Below are 12,045 nucleotides of genomic sequence, written 5' to 3'. Positions count from 1 at the left end.
ACTGCCTTAAATTTGCCAAAAGCCTTGGTGACAATGAAAGAACAAATCATTTATTGCCGCCCACCAGATTTGCCATCCATGGTAGAAACTTGAGAAATAGCAAAAATATTTCTCAATTGGCTTCAAAAACAAACCGTTTTCAGCAAAGCCCTGTGCCTTATTTTGTGAATCTTTTGAATGCTAACTAAATGGTGCTTTTTTCTGGCCGCTTTCACTTAAATTGCTCCTGTTTCCTTGGCTTTTGAGTAATAATTTTGGTTTTATTTAAAATTTTCCTTTTAAGTTTGTTTTCAGGATATATTTTTTTTCCTTGTATTTAATGTGTATTTCTAAGTGTTTAGCAGTTTTTAAAGTGCAATATATATTCATGTTCCAGAGAGGCTGATGGGAAGTGAGTGTAATGTTTCTGTGCATGTGAGTATGTTGGGGTGTGTGTATTTTAGGAGTGCCCATGTATTGTTGCTTCAATGATTGTGAGAGTAATTTTGTATGTTGCTCTTTGCCTGTAAGTAGTAAGTGCTTGAGTTATATAAATGAGTGAGTGAGGATTTCTAATTTGGGTTTTTTTGCGGCGTGAATAATTTTAAATAAGTTTGGTGTGTTGTGGCAATATCAGTGCTTGATTCTTGTGCAATATTTTTTTTTTTTTTTTATTTACTTTATTATTAAATGTTTTTTCTATTACTGTTGTATTTTGATTTTAAAAGCATGTATTGATTTTGTACCTTTTATACCATGTAAAACAAGAATTCCTGAAAAAAATTGGTGTCAGTTCCAATTTACAATGTAATTATTATTTGAATGTAATGTTAAAGATGGTATTGCATGAGAAGTTTTGCACTGCAGCACTGACAGGAACATTTAGTAGTAGTTCATTTATCATTAAATAATTATACACTTTTTTACGTGTTTTAGCGCAGCGTCAGCCTTCTATTCTAGCTAAAAACGTTTTTAAAAATAAAAATGTGCAAATGAGGTAGCTAATTTGCAACAAAAATCCGATGGGATCTTAAGATTTCCCCTTACCACAATCCCACCAAGTTAAATCTCTATACGCCTCACCAGTTCCAAAACAATGGCAAAAAGCCTTTTAAAAATAAACAGATATGCAAATGAGGTGGCTAATTTGAATATTTTGCGACAAAAATCACGCGGGATCTTAAGACTGCCCCTTTACCACCACCATACCAAGTTACATCTATATACCCCCTACCAGTTCGAAAAATGGCAAAAAGCGTTTTTAAAAATAGAAAAAAAGGGAAATGAGCTGGCTGATTTGCATATTTTGTGACAAAAATAGCATCTGATCTTAAGACTGCTCTTAACCATCACCCCACCAAATTACATTTCTATATAGTTCAGAAAAATGGCCAAAAGCAATTCGACAAATAAAAAAATAGGCAAATGTGGTGACTAATTTGCATATCTTACGACAAAAATTGCATCGGATCTTACGACTGCCGCTTACCACAACCTCATCAAGTTACATCCCTATCGCCTCACCAGTTCTTGAAATAGCAAAAAAACCCACCCAAAAACAATTTTTAAGTTAAATATGCAAATTAGCTACCTAATTTGCGCCAAAAAATTGCATCAAGTCTTAGGGCAGCCACTTACCACACACCCTACCAAGTTATACCCCAATACCCCAATACACCTCACCAGCTCCGAGAAACTGCCGCTTACCGCAACCTCATCAAGTTACATCCCTATACGCCTCACCAGTTCATCGAAATAGCTACCTAATTTGCATATTTTGCGCAATAAAATGCATCAAGTCTAAGGGCAGCCACTTACCACCACCCTACCAAGTTATACCCAGATACACCTCACCAGCTCCGAGAAACTAACCTGGAAGCCAAATGCATTTAAAAACAAAGTTCACACAATACAAAATGTATAAGACCCCATTATAGCATAAGGCAATTTATAAGTCATTTTAAGGGCTGGGGTATGAACGTTTGGACAGTATTTATTTTGGACATTAGAGCACATCAGACATATCAAATTGCATTCTGAATACGAAGAATGTCACTCTGATATCAAATAATTTTGATTTTTGAAATTAAATTTAATACACATTTTATGGCAAATCATTAAAATTGATATTTTTGATATTTAACAGTACTTGAAGTAAACTTTATAAATCTGATGATTTATACTTAAAGTGTATGTAGGTGGGATGAAAAGCCGACGATCAATTGAAAAATTTGACCTTTCGTAATGAAGATATGGATTTTTTTCTTCAAAACACCAAAAAAAAAATAGGTCTTTTGGGAAAAAATCCATATCTTCAATATGAAAGGTCAAAATTTTCAATTGACCGTCGGCTTTTCCTCCCTGCTACATACACTTTAAGAATATATCATTAGATTTATATAACTTACTGAGGACTGTTATATATCAAAATTTGAAAAATATCAAATTTTTATAATTTGTCATAAAATTTGTATTATATTGTGATTTTCAAAAAATGAAAATTATTTGATATCAGAAAGACATGCTTCAGATTCAGAATGCAATTCGATAGGTCTGAGGTGCTCTCATGTCCCACAAAAAATACTGTCGAAACGCAATAAACGCCATTTTGGAACCCTTAAATGATTTTAACTGTGACGTATAAAATTTGTCTATAACACAGGGAGATATAAAATGTAGGGATTTGGGTACTTTTTGTTCAATTTTCACAGAAATTGAAGGATTTTGACCTATGTTTTTGTTTGTCTGTTTACCCCAGGGTCGCTGAAACAAAGAATTATATTAATTAAATCACCTAATTTATAATTAATAAAGGACAAAGAAAGATAAAAGCAAAAGTATGCTTCATTTAGTTAAAACAATTTAGTAACATCCCTGTTGTGTATAAAAATATAAGTCTATACATTCCATGGTCTATACGACAATGCAAATCAGGATCAATTCATGGACTAAGTGCACAGGGAAATGTTGAGTATGTAAATTAAATGGAACAGCCAAAATGCCAATGGGTATGTAATTTAACTAGAACAGCCTTAAATTGATATCGATATTAATATTGACGTCACAGATTCGATTTGTCACGTGATCGTCAAACCTGTACTAAAGGTGTCAGTTCTGCAGGAACTGACACAAAAATACGAAATTTGGCCTTAGGGCCACGAGGTTATTTTTTAATAAAATTGAATTGAAATAGAACAGATGATCAAAGCGTACAAGACACAGGGTAGTTTAACAAACAAACACATACAAAGGTGGCTCCGAATCAGGACACCACTTTTGTTAAATACACCAGATTTGCTCTTGAGACACAAAATTAGCATGTTGTTACTGCATTTAGTTCAACAAAACCGAATAAATACACCAAGAAATGCAAGACAGTTGTTGTTTTTCCTTCTTCAAGTCCTATCAGCGTTACGACATGACCCACTGCAACACGACTACAAAAAGATACATCTGATTTTAGGAAATGCTCAAAAAACTTACAACTTTTAACACCATATTTGAAATCAGCATGAATATTCATTCCCATCAGTACAGCATGAATATTCATTAGCATGAGTACAAATATGCCCAGTAATTGATTCTGTGCTCCTTGAGGTAGTCTTTGACGGAATATTTGACTGAATATCAAGGAATAATCAAAACTGATTGCAAATTTTGTTTGTAAAGTATTGCATTGCCAGAGGGTGTAGGTATAGTCAAGTTAAAAAGGCTCTACATCAGATGCGGAGAGGAAACGATCCCATAGTGCACTGCAAATTCAATACAGCAGAGACTGACTGCAGTGTTTGTGCACAATTTTAGCAGTGGAGTAGTCAATGGGAGTGCGGGCAAAGGGGTAGCAAGCTTTACGCTTTGTGCGGCGATCATTTTGGTTATGGTTCAGGACTCAAAAGTGTGATCTAGTTGATAAAGTGATAATCAGCTTACACATAACACTTCGCTGGCTACCTAACACATCTTTGAGCGAGTGGCTACTTTGCCAGGCCATTATTTTTGTTTAGGAGCAATATTAAAAATGTATTATATTAAAACAAACAGCAAACCATTATAGGTTATCATTATGTCTACCTATCCCTTTGCACTACTGGAGTTAAATAGTTAGGCCCTAATACATTCAAAAGACATAGCATATAGCAGTTAAATGGTTAAATAATGCCAGTATCAAGATGGCAGTCAAGTTCTGGTTCTCCTTCTCTAATTCTGTAGTTAAGATACACCTCCAGACAACACCATCTGCACAAAGCATGCTGGGATTAATTTAACCTTAAATCCCGATTCTGTAAAGTAGCCACCTAGAATGTCACAACAGACAGGTTGTATAAATGCACTCGGTTGAGACGGTGTCAACTTTTCATGAAAAATCAATGGTTTAGCAAAACATCCAATCTCAAATTGGCAGCTTGGTTAGACGGGTGGTCTGTCGGCCGGCCGGGGTCTTTGCTTAAAGCAGCAGGTATTTTTTGCTTCTTGATGTTGATAATAAAGCACTCGCTCACCTTCCGCTGGCCTGAGAACCTTTGATTGTCGGGTGAAAAGGCCAGTTGGCCAAATTCATTGATCGAATCAAAGTGGCTGCCTTCTGGTATAATTTGTACTAAATTTCTGACGAGATATTTCTGGTAGCACTGATTTAAAATTTATCAGAATCAATTTTGATTCATGCTCTAAAATAATCAATTCCCAGAATTTATTTCATATGTTTATCTTGTTTCTGATTTCTTTGTCCATATCTCTCATCTGTTTATACCTTTTACTCTTCCTTCTTATTTCTACTTCTCCCATTCCACACATTTCATACATTCCAAGTTAGCAAACAATATTCTATATTCCCTAAGATGATGCAACTAACTAGGAAGTCCAAAAATTCTTAAAAGTGGTTTATTTTTCAATAACATGCTTCATTAGATGCAATCTCGATAAATACCACTTTCAATAATTATAAACTGCTGATAACATATTTTCTAATCTTACTTTAAAATAGCTGACCATCGTTGAACTGTCCCTACTATGACAGCAAGCTATAAAATGTTCCTATTTTACTTTACATAGACTGTCATATTTTTTATCCTGATGACACATTTGTTGAAGAATTACATTTTTATCAGAGATGTATTTATCCCTCATCTTTCTTATCAACAAATATCACCATTGTATAGAGACTCTCATAATTCTGCTATCTACTGCTGATAGCACTCAAATTGAACTTATTCAAGATAGTTGACCAAATTTGTATTAATTTAAACAAAACTATCACCATTAGAGCTGCTCATGAATGCTATCTACTGCTGATAACACTACTGTTGAACTCTCTTTGAGATTGTTGACCATTGATGCATTGCTTACAACTTCACAAAATCACCTTTAGAGCTCTTCAAATTCTGCTATCTACTGCTGATAGCACTGTTGGCTTCTTTTTTAGATTGATAAACATTGATGATAATTGTTCCCAAGATGATACATATCAACAAATATCACCACTACAGAGGCTATCATACTTCTGCTATCTACTGCTGATAGCACTCTCAAATTGAACTTATTCAAGATAGTTGACCAAATTTGTATCATTTAAACAAAACTATCACCATTAGAGCTGCTCATGAATGCTATCTACTGCTGATAACACTACTGTTGAACTCTCTTTGAGATTGTTGACCATTGGTGCATTGCTTACAACTTCACAAAATCACCTTTAGAGCTCTTCAAATTCTGCTATCTACTGCTGATAGCACTGTTGACTTCTTTTTTTAGATTGATAAAAATTGACATATATAATTGTTCCCATGAAAATACACATCAACAAATATCACCACTACAAAGGCTATCATACTTCTGCTATCTACTGCTGATAGCACTCAAATTGAACTGGTTTGAGATAGTTGACCAAATTTGCATTATTTGAACAAAACTATCATCATTAGAGCTGCTCATGATCTACTGCTTATAACACTAATGTTGAACTCTCTTTGAGATTGATGACCATTGGTGCATTGCTTACAACTGAACAAAATCACCTTTAGAGCTCTTCAAATTCTGCTATCTACTGCTGATAGCACAGTTGGCTTCTTTTTGATAACCACTGATGATAATTGTTTCCAGGGTTTAAATACACAATACACATCAACAAATATCACCACTACAAAGGCTCTCCTAATTCTGCTATCTACTGCTGATTACTTTTTTAAAGCAGTGATTTGAAGACTATATACTATACACCAACAAAATATATAAACTGCTGACTGCACTTTTTTGAAGTGCAGTGATTTATAGTGCGCTACACACAGGCACAACCTAGAGATCCACAAGCCTCAGCAGACTTTACAGGTTGTAGGTGACCACTACAGCCCCACATCATTCCATAAACCATTAAACAACAACTTAATTGACCATGGCTGTACTGGTCATTCCTAAACTAAAGTCCTGTTCACACAGTCGGACATAATTCACTTATTACCAGTAATAAGTGACTTGTTACCGGTAATAAGTGACTTATGTCTGAACGTGTGAACACGACTTGATATTATTTACAGTTTTGTATCCAGCAGCTACTCTACGTATTCTCCCCTTGCTTGTATCCAACTCTACATTTAATAAATATAACTAACGGTGTGATGATAATACAGGTAGCACTCACTGCCACTAGCAGTACCACAAAAGAATATAATATCAAATGGTCAAAGCCCTTCAAGGCAGAGGTTCACTTAATTTGCGAGGAACAATGACTTTCTGACCTCCTCTGGTCCGAGATGAAGATTCTCTTAAACAAATTCCGATGGTTTGAGCCTAGGCAATGTTACTTTGTTTGTGAACAGAAGTTATTGATGTCCTCTGCTGTCAGGGATAAAATTCCTTTGAGCGAATCAAGGAAAGTAACAGCATTCTCTGGGATCAATCTCGTAAAATGACAGTGAGAATAGCTCTTGTATCTAAGGGTTGAAAGAGTGTTTCTTGGGCCAACATGACATTCAGGACATACAACATGATGCTGTTTGCTCCTTTTTTCCCTGTGCAAGAGCTTAGGGAGCTTACCCTGGCTGCAATATTTATCCTAGATGTATGTTTATTAGGGTACTCTTTTGTATAGCTTTGAATGATGCTAAAATGGTTTTATTGGGTATCTTGAGTCACCATGACCTTAACATTGATTGTCCTGTGTTACCTATATACAAGGACTTAAAGAGCTGACCCTGGATGCAATGGTTATCTCCGGTGTAAGCTTATTAGGGTACTGTATCTGTTAAAAAGCTTTGAATGGTACTAACATGGTTTAAGGGCCTTGGACCAATGTCATCTCAATAAAATATTCTGAATCATTGTGGGTTTAGCATAGCGCACTATAAATAGCTATATATCACATGATTTTCTCTTGTTTTTCCCTTATTCTTCTATTTTTCTACTATTCATTGCCATCGTGGACAGGTCTCCTTGACATTTCTGATTAAGGACAGTTAATGGATCATATATGATGATAAAAGTGAATCAATAATTCAACAGGTTCACACATCTCTCTCCAAGCTAAGCTTCTATCAGGGGGTTCATTGTGGAAAGGTGTGTACAGCGATGTGCAGCTGAACACCCGATTATCACAATTTTCTATTTTTACTAGTAATTTTTACTATTAATAGTGCCCTGTACAATAGTGTAATATAGCATACAAGAGGTACATCTTTTACCTGCTGGAATATTATGACATCACACTGTTTCTATATGTAGCAACATTTACATTATTGCAATTTAATCAGTGAAGGCCACTGAAGGACATATCATATTAAAATCAAAACCCGACCTCACTGGTGTAGTGGTACATAGATATACTTTGGCATACAGCTACAGGGGTCCCGGGTTCGATTCCCTGCCCCATCCCAAGTTGGTGAAGTTGAATCCTTTCAAGATAGAATGTAAGTGTGCATGTTCCTCTTACTGAGAGGTGTCTGCTGATGTGCTACTAACAAACACTTGGTGATAAATGAAAGGGAAGCCAACTGGGTGAGCCAAGAAGGGTACCATTTTTAGGCTCGCAAGTATTTTAATGATGGGTTCCAAAATTGCAGAAACAAAGTTTTGGATTTTTTTTTTTTCAAAAAGTCTACCATAATGTGCTTTTTTTTATGATTTTGTAGAAAAAATGTAAAAATTGTGCCAAAGAAGCTTAATTTTAAAATCTATATTTTGGGGTCTCTGTTATGGTAAAAATCTGTATTGTTTTTGGCTCAAATTTTCAGAACACCAGCGCAAAACAAAAGCACGAAACCCCCGGATTTCTATCTCATCAACGCTTCTCTTGATCCAATTCCTTACAAAATGTCAATAGGCCAAGGTGGATCAACATTTAACATGCGATCACATGTCACTTTGTAAGCTCTAATGTGACGTGAAGCTGTCCACCGACGTTTAACTTTTAACTCAAACATGTTACTTGCTCCTACAAAACCTGCAACATGTCGGCAAAAGGCCCTTAAATAATACAATGAAAACTGGTTAAGTACTACATCTGAAAGGGAGGATTAGTAAACTGCTGTATTTTTCATATCTACAGTACCATATCTTCAAAATCAGGAGTGGTACAACAACAAATCTTACATCATTGTCAAGCTCATCTTCACACACTCCAAAAACTGTTTAGCCGTTGAACACATTCTTGTCCTCACTTTGTAAACATGCCTAGAAGCTAACATTACGTTTCTAAGCATCAATGTTCAATGGCTAAACATAATATCCATCAATATTTTTAACATGTTTTGTATTTAAAGTTGTTTAAATGCTTAACGCTGTTTTTGCAATGCAGTTATATCAAAATCTCTAAAAGTACAATTTGACCATGTTACTGTTTTTGTAGAAATGGGTCGCAAATGTCAGTTTCCACACTCTAATGCAACATGACGCTGTCCACTGACGTCTAACTTTAACTCACATGTGTTAAACCCAGTTTATCAACAGCTATTAAGATTCTTGCCATTTTGTTGATGGCCAAAGGAAGTTTAGATAATGGCAAGCAGTCTTAGCTAAAACTCTCACCGCTGAGTGCACCAAATCCACGTAACTTACTAGTTTAGTAGCTTACTTCTTTAGTAGTTACTCCGCAACTGCCGAGTATCTTACTAAACTAGTATTTTTGAGACTTGCGCTAAAGCGTATCTGGCGAGTAACTACTTCTTTAGTATCTTAGTTAATGGAGCAGGAAATCCAAATCAGCACCTTTAATATCACGTTTTTAACCACGCGGTCTTATGTCGTCAATTGTTATTATTCATTACTAACAATAGGCAGTGTTACGTCACGAAATACCCCGGTACAAACAAAATACCCTATCAGTGTATTTTGCGTGCCTTGTGATTTTGTATAGTAGGCCTTATAATATTCAATTTATTCTGTCACTGACATAGGGGCATAACCCGCTGGGGTGGGGGACTCAGCCGTGTAGTTATAGTATAAAAAAAGTAGTTTACATGTTCAGCCGCGTATCAGGGTCAGTTGTAGGAGGGGGCAAAGACAAACAAAAATTCTTGTGGACATCCACGGTTGTTTGATGTATATAGAATTGGCTTCATTATTAACTAAATGCTAACTATAGTTGGCGCTATTTATCCTAAACCATATTTCTTTATTTGCAAGAGGTAGGTGATTGATACTGACATTAAAACAGCTGGAATAGATGAAACAAGCAATAAGGAAATGTATAAACATATTTTATCAAACAATAAAAGAAATTATTTGTAGTAAAAGCTTGAAAGAGTAATTTCCTGTAACTAAATAGCGCCACCAATTTTGTCATTAATAGATACATTTTATATCCGAAAAAGCTTTCAAAAATGCTATAAAAGTGAATAATTTTGTAAAAGAGGGGAAATTAAAGTTGAGAACGACTCAAAAGCATCTGTATTCATTAGCACGATATAACTTTTAGCTGTTTAAGCCTAAAATTTGGTTGTACATGATGTTTTGTTTGAAAAACTGATAAATGATCCCATCAAACAACCGTGCATCATTTTGGTCCTGTGTTCTTGTGATAATTGCTCCAGAAACGCGAAAATCATTTTCAATTGTACACCATTTTACCCCAAAATTAAGAAAATCATTTTCAATTGTACACTATTTTACCCCAAAATTAAGGTGATATTTTTTGTTTACCATGCCAATATTCAAGTTTACATTATTTTTGAACAATTAAGGGTAAACGTCCCAGCAAACACAAAAACGTTTTTTAGTTAAAATTGTTTTAATAACATTAAATGTCGGGTTATATAAAGGTCATGGGGGGTCAGAGGTTGAGATTTTTAGGGGATTTGGTTTAGGGTGTTGACATTTTCTTTTGTGAGGTTGTTTTTTTTGTTTTTGTTTTTTTGTTTCAAATGACCATACGTCATAATAAGCCGCAAATATGTCTCATTTTGGGGCCTTTTGTATAATAATGGCTCCCCATTTATATACAAGTTTAGTATAAAGGTTTGCACAGTATTACTATGCCCACGATTGTCAGATATTTTTTTAGTGGCAACCTAAGGATCTCATCGCTTTTGATATACCTTTTCCTCGGGTTTTTGCTATTCTAAATATTTGTACTTTTATATAGGCCTACACTAGACCTATTATTTGTATATACTTTTATATAGGCCTACAATAGACCTATACGAAAGATTTGTGGCGCCGCATACGAGACGCTCCATGCGCAGAATACGCTCTATTACGAAATATCTTATTATTTACTTTCAAAATCTCATCAATATCAATGATTTTCTCCTCTATTTATGAATAGTTTTCCTTACTCGCCAACTTACTCCTCGAAGGATGAAGAGTACGTTGTCGAGTAAATAACAATAACTGCTTGGCTTAACTTTACTAGTCTAGTAACTTACGCACATTTGGAAGTCACGAAATTCTGAGATACTCGCCAACTTACTCCGCAAAAGATGAAGAGTAAGTTGCCGAGTATGATAACAATAGAACTTACTAGTTTAGTAACTTACGCCGATTTGGAAGTCTCAAAATGCGAGATACTCGCCAACTTACTAAACTAGTATCTTACTCCGAAGTTACGCGGATTTGGTGCACTCAGCGGTCAGTCTACCAAGTTTAAAGCCAATCTGTATCACAATCGTATAAGATATGCTCCCTGATAAAAGCTTGATTCAAATATGAAGTGACACAATCCCATACAGCAATGTAATACATCATGCTTTTTCACCCTAACATGTTTCAAATTAATCTGATTTTGCACTAGTAAAATGGACAGATGGATTGATGGCCCAAATATCCCAATCTGCTCATTGCTTTTCATACATAGTAACTACATTAATAAATAATTGAAGCCAAAAAAGAACGGGAATTAGGTATACTTTTCAAAATTCTCTGTGTACTTGACTCACTTTACTGAGCTGAAGTAATTGTACTTAAAATAACAGTGCCTTCTGTGTCATATAGGCCTAAATATCAAACAATGATATGGATAGGTCTTAAAAGACCTTTTAAAGTGATAAAATTGATACATTACTAATCAACGCATGCAGGCAATTTAGAAGATTTCACACATGTAACAAAACAGACATTTCCAGCTGATTTTTAGCATGGGTGCAATAGGCAAGTATTTCAGACTTTTACTGACTGTTTATACAAGACCACATGAGCTGCAAAAATATAAATTGACTGGATCATGAATTAGATCCATGATTACATAAGTATAAAGTCATCATGCTTTTAATTACATCACTTATATTTCAATCGATTTTATAATACCAGTCCATTTAGTGCTAAAGATTATCAGAAGAATTAATGTCAGACCATGATTTTTGACAAGTAATTACATCATTTTCACCAAAACTGCCTGTCCAAAATTTGACCATGAAAACAAAAAATAGAGCTCTGCCCCATCTGGGGGTTCAGTCATTTCAAATAGCTATTGCTATAGCCTTCATTTACTAGGCTGCTCTTATTTTGAGTTCACAAAATTCATTCAAGCATTATTTACTGAATTTAACATATATCACTGGCATTAATTTTGCCTGTCCTAGGAGCAAACTACCCGTCCAAAATGATTGATGGTGAATGGGTGGCTAGCTCACACCTTGCTTC

At 35.1% G+C, this 12,045-nt stretch overlaps 1 protein-coding gene across 13 annotated transcripts in view; it reads right to left on the bottom strand.

Moving 5' to 3' along the window:
- Positions 1-12,045, bottom strand: part of LOC140144513 (muscleblind-like protein 1) — a 480,574-nt gene that overhangs the window by 269,751 nt on the left and 198,778 nt on the right. The gene's annotated exons all lie outside the window — the stretch shown is intronic.

The sequence above is a fragment of the Amphiura filiformis genome, unplaced genomic scaffold, assembly GCF_039555335.1.
Source record: "Amphiura filiformis unplaced genomic scaffold, Afil_fr2py scaffold_60, whole genome shotgun sequence".
Taxonomy (NCBI): Eukaryota; Metazoa; Echinodermata; class Ophiuroidea; order Amphilepidida; family Amphiuridae; genus Amphiura; species Amphiura filiformis.
The sequence above is the reverse complement of the archived record's forward strand: the minus strand, read 5'-3'. Positions and strand labels throughout refer to the sequence as shown.